The 20,605-nt window shown below is 43.8% G+C and overlaps 1 pseudogene; it reads right to left on the bottom strand.

The window, feature by feature from the left end:
• Positions 1–708: 708 nt before the first annotated feature.
• Positions 709–5,567, bottom strand: LOC128044775 (nuclear pore complex protein Nup88-like; annotated as a pseudogene).
• Positions 5,568–20,605: the final 15,038 nt, after the last annotated feature.

Raw genomic sequence — 20,605 nt, 5'->3', positions numbered from 1 at the left:
GAATAAATCCTGTATTATATTTGCTAATATTTATTAAAGGTTTTTTTATTTTTATGTGTGAAGGATATTGATCCATGGTTATACTATGTATACTTTTTGGTACCATCTTTGTCCAGTTTTGGTAGCAGGGTAATACTGGTCTCACAAAGTGAGGTGTGAAGTGTTCTCTCTTCTACTTTCTATAAAAGATTATGTAGAATGAGTGATAATTCTTTAAACATTTGAAGGAATCTTCCAGTCAAATTATCTGGAAATTTCTTTCTCAAAAGTTTTAAAATTGTGATTTCAATTTCCTTGAAGGGCTATTCAAGTTATTTATTTCATATTGAGTGTGTTGTGATAATCTGTTTTGAGGAATTCATGCACTTCATCTAAGTTATAGATGTTCATATGATTTGATTATTATCTTTGATGTCTACAGAATCTGTAGTGATCCCCAGTTTCCTTCCTGTTATTACTGTTCAATAATTTGTCTTCCTCTTTTTAAAATACAAGCCTTTATTCAATTAATTATAAAACAGTATAAAAAGTGATATACAATCACACCAAAGTTCATCCAGAGGCCTCTTTATAAATTAGGAGGCTGATGCGTTACCTATTGTGCTGACAAAGCACCTGCCTCTTTATGAATTAGTGCTGCTTGTTCATTTTACCGTGAGATTAAGCCTTCGTGTGTGTTAACTCAGATGTGAATCTGTTCTTGGTGGTTCAGAAGGTTACATGATTTTGGATGCCGTTAATTTGCTTCACCATTTCTCTTATGTGCTCACCGTTCTCCTTCAGGATGGACTGAATGTATTTTCACTGGTAGGTGCTGAGAGTAATGGTGGGCTTTTGAGGACGCAGTACCTTTTCCATCTTTCATTGTTGATAGTCTTTTTTCATAGTAACTCATTTGATAGCATTGCCCAAATGTCGAAGTTGATGAGGTATCAGCTATAATTCTTTCTTCATGTCTCTCTCATTGTCAGAGAGAACTGGGAGCTGAGACTGAAAACTGTGAAGTACTTTTTTCATCCTTTTCATGATGTCGTCTTGTTTTTCCTTGGCTTCCTCATATTTGTTAGCTAAGCGCTCAGCCATTTCCCGTAGACTTTTCCTCTCCTCTCGACAACAATTGAGATCTTCTAATTGTTTCTTTTTTGGTCACATAACAATTTGACCCTCAGCTGAATCTCCTCCTCCTTTGCCAGGTCCTGTTTAAGAATGTAGTATTCTCTGAACACCTGGGTGGCTCTGCTGATGAGCTGAAGACATGCTTCGGGAGGAGGAGCCGTATCTTTTTCAGATGATTTTAAAAATCCTGGATTTGCAACAAAAAATCCTGCAAATGCTTTTCAAAGGAATCCGGGAATTCCTTTGAATCCAGAAATCCAGAATACGGAGGGGAGACTCTGCCATTTCAACATCCTCTCGGGTACAAAGCAGGGGAGGAGACGCTGGATGGACTGTGCTTAGCAAGGGCCTGAGGAGGTATTCATAGGTACTGGTGATGCAGATCATTTGTTGGCCCCAGGATGTCAGGGATGATCCAGAATCCTTGAAAAGGAGCTGGCTGACTGCATGGCAGTGGCTTCCCACAAAGAATGTGTTCTACAAAGCACTTCTGTTCTGTAGCCAGTTCCTGTAAACTGTCCTTGTCTTCTTCATCTGATCCAAGAAACTTGTGAAGTTTATGAATCCAAGGTAGCCCAACACTATGTACACCAGCTTTATGAGTATAGTGGTATCTTAAGGGACACCTGGGATCTCTATGAAGTTTCATCAGACAAGAAAAGTCAGAATCAAAGGGCTCATCCTTTCCGGATGCCAGTTTCAGAGCAAGCTCCAACTCAACACACTCAAACACACAGTGATGGAATGAGGTCAGCCCTGGAATCCCAGGACTTTTCTGATGTTTGCTCATTATCTTCTTCCCCCTCCAGCACAACGCAGTGATGAAACATTCCTGACTCAGTAGTAATCACCAGGACGTTGGCGACACATGGTAAGCAAAGCACAGCACAAGCATCATAGCCATGGTTATCTTCAGCAGCAGGATGCATGGGCAACGGGCCCAATCGCTTACCCACACTCCCAGGGCTGTGCAACAGACTAACAAACGTAAGGGAAGTCTCCTCATTCTCATAGAAGACGTACAGGGAGTAAGCCACTACTTCTTCTTTGCCTTTTTATCCAAATACGTGCTTTGGGACTGCTGACAATGGCCCAAAGTCAAATGCAACTGCTGTCTCTCCCAGAGATGTGGTGTAGGCCCTTCCTTTGTTGAGTATGGGACTTTCCTCTTCTGCTTCTGAAAGTTCGATGACCGTAGTCGGTGTCTGGGGCTCACGCAAAGGGTAAATTCTTATGACGTCGTCTGACGTGAACGGCACAATGTGCGGACCTAGCAACCCTCTCGGATACGTGCTTCACAGTCAGAGAGGTTGAACTGGTGAAAAATCTCTCAGCGACGGGAGTCGTGCTACAATTCACTGCTGACTTTCCAAAAAAATTCAGAATTCTTTCCCCATCTTTTAGGTAATTCTAATATCATAAGTCCTTTTATTCCTGTACGTGCTACATGAGGTTGTGCTGGGCTTAACAAGGCTTGATAGATTTCAAACAGGGGTGGATTTCTGCAAAGCCATCGCTGGTACTGGGAGAGGGAGGGCTCCTCACCGGCCCGCTGGGGCCCCGAAGGCGCACGACTAAGAAGGAGTCTTCTGCGTCCCACAGAAAGAGCTCTCCGCGAGGCCCGAGAGCAGGTGTCTCGTCAACGACTGAGGAGGAAGTGGCGGCGACGAAGGCAACGATGAAGCTGGCTTCTCAGTTCCAGCTGAGCTCTGGTTTTCCCGTCCCTCTTGGAGCCGCAAGAACACGGCGTGGTTGGGCAGCCAGGTATGACACAGCTCACCCACCGTCCGCCGCGGCCTTCGGCGCCTCCTCAGGCGGCCGCCATCTTGAGCCCACAGCTCTCCGCGGCCTCGCCGCTGAGCGCAGCCAATCCGCTTCCAGCCGTCCACTGCCTCGGCCCCATGTTGTTTTTGTTGTTGTTAATCTTTCTATACCACTTTTATTGATCTTTTCAAAGAACATACTTTTTTGTTTCGTTTCTCTGTTGGTTTTATGTTTGCAATTTTATCAGTTCCCTTCGTTTTTTCCGTCCTTCTACTTGAGCTTATTTTGCGTCTCTTTCTCTGGGTTCTTAAGTGCTTAGATTATTTCTGTGAGATATTTTCTCTTTCTTAGTGCTAAAAGTTTCCCTCTTGGTGCTGCTTTTAACTGCGTCCCACAAAATTTGATGTTGTGTTTTCATTTTTATCCCATTCATCGTTTTTTGTTTTTTTTTTAAATTCCTCTTGAGTCCTGTTTGATCCTTGGATTATTGAAAAGGGTGCTCTTTATTTTTTGGTAATTCACTTGTTGAAGATTTTTAGGCACAGTATGTGGGTTTCCTTTTTTTATTATATTATTTTCAACTGTTGAGTACGTAGTGAGGATGGATTAAAAGGAGACCCATCCTTATCACTGAGGGAGCCCAGAACTTTGTGAGCTAAGTTGTGTTGATATGGAAATCTATATGAACCACCCCACCATACACACACAGGGGCACACAACCACACATATGCAAGCCCACACACATGCCCATGGCATACTTATACCCACACCTAACCAGTGGAGCTCAAATTCTCATTTTCAAAAAACAAAGCTAATGGCAGGGACCATGATTAAAAAATAAAAAACAGGAAAAGGAAGCTGTTTAGGAAGAAAAAAAAAAGCACAAAATCAGCATCATATCTCTGAAAAAATTAGGTCAAACCAGAACCCTCCAGCGGAAATAGAGGTATTTCAGGTTCTGGGTTGCCTGTAGGCAAGCTGAATTTCTTTTATGTTGGTAGCACCTGCCTTCCTAGTCAGCCTCTTCCTCCCTTCCCACGATCACTGCCCCCATCACAACAAGGCCAGTCCAAAAAATTCTGCTTCGGAAAATCGAAAGGAAAGAAGACACTACACTGACTACAACGATGGAATAGGAATTCCAGGGACTAAAGATGTGTTGAGAAGAGAGAAAGCTGTGTCCTGCATGAAATGTAATGAAAACTATATGTATATTGTATTTGTGTTTATATGTAATATATGTACATATATAAGTATGTTCATTCCCCATCTGATAACTGTTTCTGTCTTGCAGGGTGTTTAATTTTTGTTTCTTAAATTTCAGACTATCTGAAAATTTATATGGTTGTAGCTTTATAATACACTGACCTATCTGGCAGTGGCTCAGGTCCCTCAGCAGTGAAACTGTGAAACTGAATCTTTGGGCGGGCTGTTAGTTCCAAAGGTCCAGTGAGGGAGGCAGATCCACCGCCCCATGTAAACCAAGGGCACTCAGTCAGTTTAGACCAGGGTTTTCAACCTCCACACAATAGCTATTTTGTTAATTTTCTTTTGTAGGAGTTTGTCCTGTTTGTCAGCATCCCTGGCCTCTGCCTGCTAGATGTCAGTAGCTTCCCCAAGCTAAGATGACCAAAAATTGCCCCTGGTGAAAAGCTGGTTGTTTAGACATGTTTCCTTATTTCCTGCCCTCAATGCTGTACAACGCTGTGATACTTGGTACCATAGCAGGCATCTTGCAGGCATGAGGGATGATATTTCAGAGGCACTGAGGCTAGTACATGAGGTAGAAGGGGCCATGGTTTTTGATGACATTGCCAAAGTACTGCACCAACCCTAGCATTACCTCCCTATGGGAAATCAACAGCTTCCACCACTTAAGCCTCTTTGGCCCTGTGTTTTGTCACTTATAGCCAAGACCATCCTAGTGAATCCAGTGATCACCTTACTCCTCTGCTTAAAACCCTTTGCTAGTTCTCCATTCAGGATGAATTCTAGACTCCTGAGCTTAGCACCCGAAGGCCTTTGTCTCTCCCTCCTGCTCATCTCCCACCGGCCTCTTAGCACATATCTTCCCCTCTTGAGCCTTAAGTAGAGTCCTCTGACCCAGCCTGGAGGTTTCCTGTCCCCTGTGTTTATACTTGCTGGTCCCCGAATGGCACATCCTTCCTCCTCTGCGCTCTCTCTTCACTCCTACTCCTACCTTTCAAGACTTAGCCCATGTACTCTCCTTCAGGAACTTGTCCCCAAATCTCCATGTGGTGGTTTTGAAACATGGACTCCAAATTATTAATATTTGACACTCATCTACTTGAGAGTGGCTGGCCAGAGATTTGGACCTCAGTGACTTTTTATACTCTGGACACTGAAGTAGGGTGCTGACTGACTGATCCAGGGAAGTGTTATTCAGTGGCACACAGGCGACCTTCATGATAAGGATGTGCAATGCGTGAGATGAGCTAGTCAGACCTGCAGGCGTCAGGCAACCCAAGTCAACCCAAGCCTCTGATGCTGCTCATCTTTCCAGCCTCAAACCCTGGCAGTCTGCCACTTCCACCACACACCTCTCTCGGTGTGAATCATTGGGAGGCTCAGAATGTGCCCTATTGCATAAGCATTCCCCCACACCTGGCATTCAGCCACCTTTCCCTGCATAACTCCTACTCATCCTTCAGATCTACCTTTGACATCGCGTCCTCTAGGAAGCCTTCTTCACCTCTCCAAGGCTGGCATGCCCAGAGCCTTTCCCTCACACCACCCTTAACACATTGCCTTCTACCACCTGTTTCCACCTTTGTGAGCCTGTGAGCATCTGAAGGGCAGAGAATGATTTATTCCTTTGTGAGCCACCAGCCCGTAGAACAATGCCAGAGGCTGCTGTGAAAATTAATGTTCATGGCATGGTTGTGCCAGTGGTGTGGCTGGCTGGGTCCTGCTCTTGTTCTCCATTCAGCCAACATTTATTGAGCTCTGACCCTGTACTGAAGGTACAGCTCTCTGCATTTCATCTCTTGCCACTCTCTGGGGAGCTGGAGTTCATAGTTATAGAGCACTCACTGGGGGTTATCCTCATACCTAACTCATCGGCTGTGTTTGGTCCTTTTAACAAGCCAGTGAGGTTATAATTATCTGCAATTGATGTTGCAGATAATTACAATTACCTGCAATTCATGTTGGAAACAGGCGCCAGAATTATTAAATGGGCACTGAATCCTGGAATCCACGTTTGAACTCCTGCAGCCCAACTCTAGAGCCTGTGGTGTTAATCTCTACACTGCCTGGCTTCCTTATGAACACCCAGACTTGCCAGGAATGCAGAGGCCCAGGCCTCACCTGAAGTCCTTGTTTCTGTAGGTCTGTAGGCAGGACCTGGGGATCCCCTGTCCTCATCAGCCCCACATGGTGCAAAAATGTCAGTGGCCGAGAGCATCACGGAGGGTCTGAGGCTCCATGAGGTCCAGCCCTGAGGCGCCTGTCTCACTGCATCGCAGACACCTCCTGTCCCCAGTCTTGGCTGCTTCTGCCAGGAGAAGGGTCTCCACCTCACCCACCAACCCATGTGCTTGAGAAGCAGTGAAGCAAGTGAGAAGAGGGAGCCCTTGTGGCTCAGGATGGGCTGGCAGAGCCCCACGGACATCCCACGCGGCCCCTTACAGAGGCCCTGGAGAAGGTCAAGAGGCCTCCCACTCCTCAAATATCTCTTCAGTCTCTGGTGCTGCCAGACACGTCCAAGTGGCTCCATCCAGAACCCTCCACACCTTCTGAGCACACCCTGGGGTTCAGTCCTCTAACTGCAGCCGTGGGGCCCTCGGAAGCTCCTTGACGACGAGTGCTGGTGATGCCAGTGGAGTTTGCTGTACCCGGGACAGGGCCGGCCGGGGAGCAAGTCCTCAGTGAAAGCAGGGCAGCCCCGGGCAGTGGCTGATTTCCCCAACTCTCAGTGTGAAAACCATCCAACCAGGCCTGTGGGTGAGCAGAGCAGACCTCCAAGGCAAGGGCCTCTCCCCGGGAGTTGGTGATTTCACCGTCACAAAAGGTTGAAGGGGTCAGCGGGAAAATTTGGCCCTTGACCCAGAACAACTCAGCTCTCTTCACTACCTACTAAACAGCCAGACCTGCTCTCAGGGGATTTCCCAGCCATGTTCAAATGGAAGCTCAATTGAGTAGGCACCTCTGTTAAAGCCACATCAAAGGTTAGTTGCTGGAGAGTTAGTAAGACTCCGGATGGTGATAGTTGTCAGGGGTCATGTAGAGCGTGGGATGGGCGAAGGTGGAATGGAAAATCAATGTAGGGATTTCCCTGAAACCAATAGTACAAGTTCTGACTCTTGCTCTGTAATGAGGTCTAAAATAAGAGCCATTTTATTGTGTCTCATAAATTGTGACTTGGAATCTTGAGCAGTACTCAGCTGGGTAATTCTTTTTCAAGTGGCATCAGTGGGGGTCCCTTAATGCCACTGAGCTGGAAGAGGGATTGCTCCAAGCTTCCCCACGTGGTCTGGCCCCAGTAGAGGAGGCTAGAAAGCTGGACTAGGAAAGATCAGCCACCCTGCACGCAGTCTCACCGGTGTGATGGCCTCATGGAGCTGGACTTTATAAATGGTGGTTTGGGGCTATCAATGAGAATGGTAGGGACCCAGCTGAAGGCAGTTCGGCTTCTTATGACCTAGAAGTCCCAGAATCTCATGTCCACCAAATTCTATCCGTCAAGCAAGTCACCAAGACCAGCCCACATTCAAGGAGAATGGAGTTAGACTCTGCCTCTCAGTGGAACAATGGAAAAACATTTGCAGCCATATTTAATGTCCCTACTACAGAAGAGCTAGGAAACGCTTGCTACGCTTACTGAGGGGACTTTTACTCCCCATGTTGGTCTAGCTCACACTGTGTTCCAGGCTGTGTCCTGGAACATCCCCAAGAAAAAGAAATGCAAAAAGGCAAAATGGTTGTCTGAGGAGGCCTTACAAAGAGACACAGAGCAGTGACCAAGGCAGAGACATGGTGCCTGCCCTCTCGAATACAGCCGTAACCGAGTGCCTGGCACGTGGGAAGTGCCAGGAAATGTGAGCTGCTGGTATTTTAATTGTTAAATGAATCATTATTGGATTAAAAGTAATAAGCCCAGTGAGCTTAAGCAGAGAACTGTTTCGGAGAATGACAAGGTGCAAAAGAACACAGTCAAGAGTCTGACCTGTTCAGGAGGGTGAACTCTAAGCCAAGGAGGAGGAGTAATGAACTAGGGGGAGGGGAGCAGAAGTAATGTGTGCGGCCACTGAATACAGTGGACAAAGGAAGCGTGCATCCCACGAGCTGGCCAGGATCAGGCCACCTAAGGCTCTTAACTGAGTGCCTTACATCCATCCTTCCAGGCCACACCCTGTGTCTAGCAACCTTCTCCAAGAGCCCATCTCACCAGGTCCTCCAGTGGCTTTTTCTTCCCCAGGCCTGGGCTCAGTAGACACTGTCTGCCCTCACTGGTCCAGGGACACCTCCCATCTCTGCCTGCATCCCACACCTTGTCCATGCCTTTGTGAAAGTCCATTCCTTGCATTATCCTCAGTCACCCTCTTGAAAGGACCATCTGTCCCCTCCTGGAATCCTGAACGATACCACTACACCAGCAAGAATAGGAACTTGGGACATTATCTCAGGAGCAATTCTAGGAAAATGGTAACCTTCTATCCAGTGGTGGGCTGGTAAATTGTAACAACCAGCTCGCCAGAGGGTAAAGCCCTGATTTGCATTGACTTCCGGATTCCATTTTCCAGTTTCCCCCTGAGTCAGTCTCTCCCATCAGGAAGCTTCCATAACCCTCTTATCCTTCTCCATCAGAGGGCAGACAGACTGAAAACCACAATCAAAGAAAGTAACCAATCTAATCACATGGACCACAGCCTTGTCTAACTCAATGAAACTATGAGCCATCCCACATAGGGCCTCCCAAGACGGACGGGTCTTGATGGAGAGCTCTAACAAAACATGGTCCACTGGAGAAGGGAATGGCAAACCACTTCAGTATTCTTGCCTTCAGAACCTCATGAACACTATAAAAAGGCAAAAAGATAGGACACTGAAAGATGAATTCCCCCAGTCAGTAGGTGCCCAATATGCTACTGGAGATCAGTGAAGAAATAACTCCAGAAAGAATGAAGAGATGGAGCCTAGGCAAAAACAACACCCAGTTGTGGATGTGACTTGTGATGGAAGCAAAGTCTGATGCTGTAAAGAGCAATATTACATAGGAACCTGGAATGTTAGGTCCATGAATCAAGGTAAATTGGAAGTGGTCAAACAGGAGATGGCAAGAGTGAACACTGACATTTTAGGAATCAGCAAACTAAAATGGACTGGAATGGGTGAATTTAACTCAGGTGGCCATTACTGTGGGCAGGAATCCCTTAGGAGGAATGGAGTAGCCATCATTGTCAACAAAAGAGTCCAAAAAGCAGTACTTGAATGCACTCTCAAAAATAACAGAATGATCTCTGTTCGTTTCCAAGGCAAACTATTCAATATCACAGTAATTCAACTCTATGCCGTGACCAATAGTGCTGAAGAAGCTGAAGTTGGATGGGTCTGTGAGGACCTAGAAGACCTTCTAGAACTAACACCCAAAAAAGACGTCCTTTTCATTATAGGGGACTGGAATGCAAAAGTAGGAAGTCAAGGAACACCTGGAGTAACAGGGAAATTTGGCCTTGGAGTACAGAACGAAGAAGGGCAAAGGCTAACAGTTTTGCCAAGAGAATGCACTGGTCATAGCAAACACCCTCTTCCCACAACACAAGAGAAGACTGTATACATGGACATCACCAGATGGTCAACACTGAAATCAGATTGATTATACTGTTTGCAGCCAAAGATGGAGAAGTTCTATACAGTCAGAAAAAACAAGACCAGGATGTGACTGTGGCTCAGATCATGAACTCCTTATTGCCAAATTAGACTTAAATTGATGAAAGTAGGGAAAACCACTAGACCATTCAGGTATGACCTAAATCAAATCCCTTATGTTTATACAGTGGAAGCGACAAATAGATTCAAGGGATTAGATCTGATAGAGTACCTGAAGAACTATGTATGGAGGATCATGACCTTGTACAGGAGGCAGGGACCAAGACCATCCCCAAGAAAAAGAAATGCAAAAAGGCAAAATGGTTGTCTGAGGAGGCCTTACAAAGAGCTGTAAAAAGAAAAGAAGAGAAAGGCAATGGGGGAAAGGAAAGATATACTCATTTGAATGCAGAGCTCCAAAGAATAGCAAGGAGAGATTAGAAAGCCTTCCTCAGTGATCAATGCAAAGAAATAGAGGAAAACAATAGAATGGGAAAGACTAGAGATGTCTTCAAGAAAATCAGAGATACCAAGGGAACATTTCATGCAAAGATGGGCTCAATAAAGGTCAGAAATGCTATGGACCTAACAGAAGCAGAAGCTATTAAGAAGAAGTGGCAAGAATACACAGAAGAACTACACAAAAAAGATCTTAATGACCCAGATAATCATGATGGTGTAATCACTCACCTAGAGCCAAACATCCTGGAATGCGAAATCAAGTGGGCCTTAAGAAGTATCACTATGAACAAAGCTAGTGGAAGTGATGGAAATCCAGTTGAGCTATTTCAAATCCTAAAAGATGATGATATGAAAGTGCTGCACACAATATGCCAGCAAATTTGGAAAACTCAGCAGTGGCCACAGGACTGGAAAAGGTCAGTATTCATTCCCATCCCAAAGAAAGGCAATGCCAAAGAATGCTCAGACTACTGCACAATTTCACTTATCTCACATGCTGGTAAAGTAATGCTCAAAATTCTCCAATCCAGGCTTGCAGATGTTCAAGCTGGATTTAGAAAAGGCAGAAGAACCAGAGATCAATTTGCCAACATCCGTCGGATCGTTGAAAAAGCAAGAGCATTCCAGAAAAACATCTACTTCTGCTTTATTCACTATGCCAAATCCTTTGACTGTGGATCACAACAAACTATGGAAAATCCTTAAAGAGATGGGAATATCAGACCACCTGACTTGCCTCTTGAGAAATCTGTATGCAGGTCAGGAAGCAACAGTTAGGACTGGACAGGGAACAACAGACTGGTTACAAATAGGAAAAGGAATATGTCAAGGCTGTATATTGTCACCCTGCTTATTTAACTTCTATGCAGAGTACATCATGAGAAACGCTGGGCTGGAAGAAGCACAAGCTGGAATCAAGATTGCCGGGAGAAATATCAATAACTTCAGATATGCAGATGACACCACCCTTATGGCAGAAAGCAAAGAGGAACTAAAAAGCCTCTTGATGAAAGTGAAAGAGGAGAGTGAAAAAGTTGGCTTAAAACTCAACATTCAGAAAACGAAGATCGTGGCATCTGGTCCCATCACTTCATGGCAAGTAGATGGGGGGAAACAGTGGGAACAGTGTCAGACTTTATTTTGGGGGGCTCCAAAATCACTGCAGGTGGTGACTGCAGCCATGAAGTTAAAAGATGCTTATTCCTTAGAAGAAAAGTTATAACCACCCTAGACAGCATATTAGAAAGCAGAGATACTACTTTGCCAACAAAGGTCCTTCTAGTCAAAGCTATGGTTTTTCCAGTAGTCACATATGGATGTGAGAGTTGGACTGTGAAGAAAGTTGAGCGCCAAAGAATTGATGCTTTTGAACTGTGGTGTTGGAGAAGACTCTTAAGAGTTCCTTGGACCTCAAGGAGATCCAACCAGTCCATCCTAAAGGAAGTCAGTCCTGAATATTCATTGGAAGGACTGATGCTGAAGCTGAAACTCCAATACTTTGGCCATCTGATGCAAAGAACTGACTTATTTGAAAAGACCCTGATGCTGGGAAAGATTGAAGGCAGGAGGAGAAGGGGCCAACAGAGGATGAGATGGTTGGATGGCATCACCGAGTTAACGGACATGAGTTTGGGTAGACTTCAGGAATGGGGATGGACAGGGAGGCCTGGCGTGCTGTAGTCCATGGGGTCGAAAAGAGTCGGACATGACTGATCGACTGAACACACTGACTGACAAGATTCCAAGGTGTCGATACTTCCACCATGGTTGATTTCAAGCCACCAATGTGACAGCAGCCAGTTCACAAAAGTCCTAAAAATAAAAATGCAGGTTGGTGAGCTAGCTCCATCATGCCTCGGCCCAGACCAAACGCTAGCTCCAGTCTCTCCATTGGAGCCACTTCAGCCAGAGGCTAGATGTTCCAGCAGAGAGGTGGGGGCCCTCTGGGTGCTGTTGGCCTCTTCCCTCCTGGGCCCTATGAATCCCAGTGAAGCCAGGATGCTCTCTCTAAGGGCTCCTAAAAGTGCAAGACCTTTCATGTGCCTCTGCCTGTTCTCATGTGCATGGGGCTGAGACCGAAACAACTATCCCTCTCCCTGGATTTGGTCCAATTAGGTCATGAGACCCTGGGGATCTAGAGTCAGCAGTTCTCTTATTAAGAGCAATTCATTCCCACCAAGAGCTGCACTCTGATGCTGAGGCCAGAGACCTCTGATGCTGATCTCGGCCCTGAGTCTCACTTCCCCACAGAGGGATCCAGACCTTAACTGTGATAAGCAGACCTCTGTCTACTTTGTGCTTCACCCAGAACTGAACTTCCCCCTCTGTATGTTGAGTCTGTATGAGGCTGAAACTCGCTTCCATCTGTGTCCAGCCCAAACAGAAAGTTTTAGAACTTTCTGTTTCAGGCGAGAGCATGAAATTTTTTCATAATGAAACCAAATGTGAGGAAATGTGAAATGATGCTTTCAAATTGTGTCTTCATATTTAGGGAACAGACATTTGTTAAACACTTGCTGTATGAGTCCTTTCAGTAATTACCAACCTTGGCAAAGAGCAGTTATTAATACAGACATGCATACACACACACACACACACGATTGGGAGAGTAAATTTGTGAGAAAATTGCTAACTCAACAAAATTTGAATCAAAACAACATATTACAAGTATCCTTTCAGACTGACCAAATGTTTTAAAGTTAGTAACACCTGATTTTGACTAGGTGTACACTATTGTGGAAGTGTAAATAAATACAACCATGTTAGAGGTTGTAAATGGTATTTTGGCAATACTTCAGGTCAATTCAGTCACTCAGTTTTGTCCTACTTTTTCCAACCCCATGGACTGCAGCACGCCAGGCCTCCCTGGCCATCACCTTCTCCCAGAGCTTACTCAAACTCATATCCATCGAGTCAGTGATGCCATCCAACCATCTCATCGTCTGTCGTCCCCTTCTCCTCCCGCCTTCAATCTTTCCCAGCATCAGGGTCTTTTCAAATGAGTCAGTTCTTCGCATCAGGTGGCCAAAGTATTGGAGTTTCAGCTTCAGCGTCAGTCCTTCCACTGAATATCCAGGGCTGATTTTCTTTAGGATGGACTGGTTTGATCTTCTTTCAGTCCAAGGGACTCTCAAGAGTCTTCTCCAACACCACAGTTCAAAAACATCAGTTCTTCAGTGCTCAGCTTTCTTTATAGTCCAACTCTCACATCCATATGTGACTACTGGAAAAACCATAACTGATTAGATGGACCTTTGTTGGCAAAGTAATGTCTCTGCTTTTTAATATGCTGACTAGGTTGGTCATAACTTTTCTTCCAAGGAGCAAGCATCTTTTAATTTCATGGCTTCAGTCACCATCTGCAGTGATTTTACAGCCCAAGAAAGTAAAATCTGACATTGTTTACATTGTTTCCCTTTCTATTTGCCATGAAGTGAATGGGACTGGATGCCATGGTCTTCGTTTTCTGAATGTTGAGCTTTAGGCCAACTTTTTCACTCTCCTCTTTCACTTTCATGAAGAGGCTCTTTAGTTCTTTGCTTTCTGCCATAAATATGGTGTCATCTGTATATCTGAGGTTATTGATATTTCTCCTGGCAATCTTGATTTCAGCTTAAACTTCATCCAGCCCAGCAGTTCACATGATGTACTCTGCATATAAGTTAAATAAGCAGGGTGACAATATACAGCCTTGAAGTACTCCTTTCCCAATTTGGAACCAATCTGTTGTTCCATATCCAGTTCTAAGTGTTGCTTCCTGATCTGCATACAGATTTCTCAAGAGGCAGGTCAGGTGGTCTGAATTCCCACCTTTTTAAGGATATTCCACAGTTTGTTGTGATCCACACAGTCAAAGGCTTTGGCATAGTCAATAAAGCAGAAGTGGATGTTTTTCTGGAACTCTCTTGCTTTTTCAGTGATCCAACAGATGTTTGCAAATTGATCTCTGGTTCCTCTGCCTTTTCTAAATCCAACTGGAACGTCTGGAAGTTCATGGTTCATGTATTGCTGAAGCCTGGCTTGGAGAATTTTGAGCATTACTTTACTAGTGTGTGAGATGTGTGCAATTGTGCGGTAGTTTGAACATTCTTTGGCATTGCCTTTCTTTGGGATTGGAGTGAAAACTGACCTTTCCAGTCCTGTGGCCACTGGTGAGTTTTCCAAATATGCTGGCATATTGAGTGCAGCACTTCAACAGTACTTGCCAAAATGTAAAATGCACATTCTCTGTGATCCAGAAATGCATCACTTCTAGATCCTACAGAAATTCAATACCAGTATGTTAAAAGTATATGTATTATAATCCTTGTAGCATTCTGATAATTTTAAAAATTGAATGCAAAGTGGATGTTCATCGAAAAGAAGCAAAGCCTAACACCATAATGCAGTGGAACACTTTCTAGCCATTGAAAATAATAGGATAGGCTTGGAGAGACTTTCATGCTGTTGCATTGAATGGAAAAAGGATAAATCAGTGTACATGATAGGATCATGTTTTTGCAGAGAAAGACTACAAAATTGGAGCCTTCATACATTACTGTTTGGAAAAAAAAAATTGAAGCAGCTCTGTGGAAGACGATTTATCAGTTCCTCAAACAGTCAAACAATCCTGCTCCTAGGTAAATACCCAAGAGAACTGAAAAAATTTATATGCATACAGAAACTTACAAATGAATGTTCAGAGCAGCCTTATTCATCACATCCAAAGAGTGGAAACAATCCAAATGTCATTCAATAGACAACTGGTTGAAATGTGGTTTATCCATACAATGGAATATTATTCATCCATAAGGAGGAATGAAGTACTAACAGATGGTGCAACCTAGATGAACCCTGAAAATATAGTGCTGAGTAAAAGTATCCAGACACAAAAAGGATCACATGTTATATGATTCAACGCACATGAAATTTCTGGAATGGGCAAACCATAGAGAGAAAGTAGAGCAGTGGTTGCCAGGAGATGGCAGGAACGAGGGGGTAAGACTGACTGCTGGCAAACAAGCATGGTCTCTTTTGAGGGTGAAAGAAAGGTTCTGAATTGGATAGTGATGGCGGTATAAGACACTGAATATGCCAAAACCACTGAATTCTGCAGTTTAAAATGGTAAATTCTATGTTACATGAATTATTTCAATTTAAAATAATAATCATGCCCTACTGATATTTATACATTAATTTAAAACAGTTAGCTATTTTCTTTTCTTTTTGGCCACAGCGAATCACCGTTGCTGAGTGCGGGCTTTCTCTAGTTGTGGCAGGTGGGGACTGCTCTTCGTTGCAGTGCACAGGCCTCTCGTCGCGGTGGCTTCTGTTGCAGAGCGCAGGCTCTAGGGTGCAATGGCGTCAGTTGTTCTGGTGCCATGGGCTCATTAGTGGCGGGATTCAGGCTCAGTAATTGTGGTACATGGGCTTAGCGGCTCTGTGGCATGTGGAATTTCTTCTTGGACCAGGGATCGAACCTGTGTCCCCTGCATTGGCAGGTGGATTCTTAACCACTGGACCACTAGGGAAGTCCCAAATATCGTTTTTGATAAAATTTAAAGTACCACTTTAAAAAACACACTATCTTTTAAGATCCCTAACTCCAGAATTACTTGTATCTGTCCTTGGTGGAACTGAGGGGCTCAGATGACCCCTAAGTCGACAACTTAGGAAAAGACTCATTGGAAAAGATTCTGCTTCTGGGAAAGAGCCTAATGCTGAGACGGTTGGATAACATCACCCATTCAATGGACATGAATTTGAGCAAACTCCGAGAGGTAGTGAAGGACAGGGAAGCTTGGTGTCCTGCAGTCTATAGGGTCACAAAGAGTTGGACGTGACTTAGCAATTGAATACCACCACCGCCTTCCTCTAGCCCACTGAGAGGGTGTCTCAGTTTCTTTGCACAAAATAAGGAACAGAGAAGCACCATTTCTGCCTGGAGGCGCATGTACAGAGGTGCACATATAGGTGAGTTCCTTCACAACCCTTTCAAACGTATGTTTTCATCTACTTTTAATAGCGGATAGCTGGAATTCTTAAACGCTGGGTAGGTATCAGAAGCACCTGGAGACCACGTAAATAATGCAGATTCCTGAGCCCTGCATCCAGAGGCTCTGATTCCCTGAATCTGAGTTTTCCTAAAAATCTGCAATGCTGCAAAGCATGTCAGTAGACCATGCTTTGAGTAGGACTGTCATACATAATCCTTTACTTTTCCTTGTGCTAAAGAAAGGGGAGGTGTTTGGTTATAAATCTTTATGTAAGGCATTGTTATTAGTGTTTGAATAATTTAGAGCTGTATTCTCAATCCAAATTATACTGTGGACCAGAAAGCTAAAGTTACTCTGTTAGAATTGAAGTGGACTTCAGAGATCTCGGGGTGGGAGGGCAATGACATGCAAAGGGAACCCCTAGGATGCAACTCTGAGAAGCTTGGGGTTTGGAACCATTCTCTTTTCTGTGCCCAAGGCCCACCATGCCCAGACCAAGAGCACCTCTGAAAACTTGAGTAAATGTATTAATAACCGATAAAACATGGAATGATTTGTTTTTATAGGTGCCTGATATCCCTTTTATTTCTAGCTTGCTGAGTTTATATCATGAAATGTTGTTGAGTTTTGTCAAATGCTCTTCTGTATTTGTCAAAAAGGATCGTATAGTTTCGTCTTAGTGTGGTCACTTAAATTGACTGATTTTCAAATGTTAAACCAACTTCATACTTTTGGGATAAACACTTGGTCATGATGTATTAACCTTTTTTAAAATATATTGCTGGATTTGATTTCCTAATATTTGGTTAAGGATTTTTATATCTGTCTTCATGAGAAATATTGGTCTACTGGTCTATAGTTTTCTTTTACTGTAATTTTTGTCTGGTTTTGGTATCAAGGTTATGTTGGTCTCATAAAACAATTTAAGAACTACTCCTTACTGTATTTCAGCTACTTTGTGTAAGATCAGTGTTATTTCTTCCTGGTATGTTTGACAGAATGCACTAGAAAAATCTAATTCTGGAGTTTTCTTTGTAGGATAGTTTCTTAGTTTTTTAGAGTTGACAAAGTTTCTGTAATAAAGGTAGGATTATGTCATATCATTTCATGTCAGTTCTGGTAGGTTAAAGTTTTAAAGAAATGTATCTATTTCATATAAGTGTTTGAATTGGTTAAAATTGATCATAATATTTCTTTGTTATTCTTTTAAAGTTTGTAAGACCTGTAGCAATAACCACTCTTTCATACCCGCTATTGACAATTCGTGTTGTTTCTTTCTGTTCTAAGTCTAGCTAGAGTTTTCAGTTCAGTTCAGTTGCTCAGTCATGTCCAACTCTTTGCGACCCCATGGACTGCTGCACTCCAGGCTTCTCTGTCCACCGCCAATTCTCAGAACTTGCTCAAACTCATGTCCATCGAGTTGGAGATGCCATCCAACCATCTCATCCTTTGTTGTCCCCTGCCTCTCCTGCCTCCAATCTTTCCCAGCATCAGAGTCTTTGCCAACGAGTCTGTTCTTCACACCAGGTGGCCAAAGTATTGGAGTTTCAGCTCCAGCATCAGTCCTTCCAATGAATATTCAGGACTGATTTCCTTTAGGATGGACTGGTTGGATCTCTTTGCAGTCCAAGGGACTCTCAAGAGTCTTCTCCAACACCACAGTTCAAAAGCATGAATTCTTTGGCACTCAGTATTCTTTATGGTCCAACTCTCACATCTGTACATGACCACTGGAAAAACCATAGCTTTGACTCTATGGACCTTTGTTGGCAAAGTAATGTCTCTGCTTTTTAATATGCTCTCTAGATTGGTCATAACTTTCCTTCCAAGGAGTAAGTGTCTTTTAATTTCATGGCTGCAGTCACCATCTGCAGTGATTTTGGAGCCCAAGAAAATAAAATCTGTCAGTTTCCATTGTTTCCCCTTTTATTTGCCATGAAGTAATGGGTCCAGGTGCCATAATCTTAGTTTTTTGAATGTGGAATTTCAAACAGGCTTTTTCCCTCTCCTCTTTCACCTTCATCAAGAGACTGTTTAGTTCCTTGTCACTTTCTGCCATTAGAGTGGTGTCATCTGCATATCTGAGGTTATATTTCTCCGGCAATCTTGATTCCAGCTTGAACTTCATCCAGTCAGCCATTTCACATGATATGCCCTGCACGTAAGTTAAATAAGCAACACAGAGCCTTGTATAAAAACAATATACAGCCTTGACATACTCTTTTTCCAATTTGGAACCGGTCCATTGTTCCATTTCCGGTTCTAACTGTTGCTTGACCTGCATACAGATTTCTCAGGAGGCAGGTAAGGTGGTCTGATATTCCCATCTCTTTAAGAATGTTCCACAGTTTGTTGTGATCCACACAGTCAAAGGCTTTAGTATAGTCAATGAAGCAGAAGTAGATGTTTTTCTGGAATTCTCTTGCTTTTTCTATGTTTTAGTACCTCTTTTAAAACTTTTTCCAAATAACCAGCTTGGGCTTTGTATGACAGGAAGTGTGCTTAACAAAATCCTGTCCCAAAATATCTCTACTTCAACTTGTCAGGAAACTGTAAACTTCTTATAGATAGAAACTATTACGTTCACACCCTAAAATCCAACATCTATCATAGTGCCTGGTGTGTGTCACTGATCATTATGGGCTGTTGTATTGAGTCAGATAAGCTCTTCTTTAAAATGTAAGCACTCAATTTCTAAATGTCAGAAAAAATAAGACCATGAGACATGATTAAAAGCAGAACGGGTTGACCAGTTTGTGTAAAGGGCTCTTAAAGTCCATAAGGAAAACAATATTATCTCAAGTAGAAAAATAAAATCCATAAGTACTTTAAAAATAAGAACCAGAAGTAGACAGTAAACATGCAAAACTATCTGTATCCCCCCTATGTAGTAAAAGAATACAAAACAACCATCTTAATATTTTCAGTTATCTTCACTTTGGTGTTTCAAGAGGCAAATTGACTCACCTACCTAAAATAGGATAAATTTTGAGACTCCCTCCCTTCCTTATTAGTCCTCCTATCCCAAACGAAAATGGGGAACTACTCCTCCAGTTCTTCTCCTCAAAATGCAAGGACATAGAGTCTGGGTTCTAGTGTTGGCCTTCCTGGCGGTTTCCTGGCTTTATAACATTGAGCAGGTCGTTTTACCAGTCTGAGCTGGTTTCCTCTTCTGTAAAGTGGAAATGGTCCCATCTCATGAGAGAGCTGCAGGATGAAGGGAGCAGATGAGCGCTGCGAGTCAGCACGGGGCCTGGCCCAGAGTGGACGCAGAGAACTCTTACAGTGCACTTCGTTTCAGGCAGCTTCTTCATCCAGGTCTCCCGTCCTCTCTGGGGCTCTGCAGCTTCATCTGCCTCTCTCAGTGAAATTCCCAGCTCTTCAAGCACGTTCTTCTGCCTCCTTGGCTTTCCAGTCTCACTGTTTCTAAAATCTCACTAGCACAGAGGACTGAGTCTGTTTGCCTCTGTGTTTTCCTAGCCGCTCACCTTCTATTGGACACAGTTATTTCCACTTGCTCATAGGATATGCTGTAAACCAAACTCCTGGATGATGAAGCTTTCTGCTTTGGGAATTAATCTTGTGTTAGTGGGGATCTGATCTCCCAGATTCTCAATATTCATTGAAGTCTTGAGATTATTTCATAATTAGCTTTACATGAAACAGATGTTTGCTTCGTTTGTGTCTTCTCTTTTTTGACTGGTTCCAGGAGACCGCAAGTGCCCTGAAACAATCCTGCTGTCAGGATTTCTATGCTTTCTGGGAGTGAGGAAGGAAAGGAAGGAGCAGAGGAACAAAGGAAGGGAGGGACAGCGGGAGAGGAGACAGGAAGGCAAGCAGGATTGATAAATGCTCACTAGGTATTTGTTGAATAAATGAAGGAATGACTCTGGGATCATTAGCCCTGCTTTGTAGATAAGGACCTAAGGTTCAGAAAGGTTAGAAAGCTTGTCCAAGAACACAATATTGGGCCCTACATTTGATCTCAGGTCTTTCTACAGTACTTTGGCCACCTGATGCAAAGAACTGACTCATTTGAAAAGACCCTGATGTTGGAAAAGATTGAAGGCAGGAGGAGAAGGGGACGACAGAGGATGAGATGGCTGGATGGCATCACCAACTCAATGGACATGAGTTTGGGTAAACTCTAGGAGTTGGTGATAGACAGGGAGGCCTGGCGTGCTGTGGTTCATGGGGTCGCAAAGAGTCAGACACGACCGAGTGACTGAGCCGAACTGAACTTTGATATCCAGTTCCACTGTCTTTCTATTACACCTCCTGGGACACTGGTCTACCTTAGTGCTACTGAAAAGTTCCTCATTTCGTTATAAAGTTCACCAACCAGTAGCTGGGCCATGGATCACATCTTTTTGCACCTTGGGTCCTGTTGCTCTCCAGCCTAACCACATGGCTTTGAACTCCATGTCTCTGTCACTTCAGATGCTCTCAGCGTCTAG

This window comes from Budorcas taxicolor, chromosome 1 (genome assembly GCF_023091745.1).
Source record: "Budorcas taxicolor isolate Tak-1 chromosome 1, Takin1.1, whole genome shotgun sequence".
NCBI lineage: Eukaryota > Metazoa > Chordata > Mammalia > Artiodactyla > Bovidae > Budorcas > Budorcas taxicolor.
Note: the sequence above shows the minus strand (reverse complement) of the source record. Positions and strands in the feature narration are given on the sequence as shown.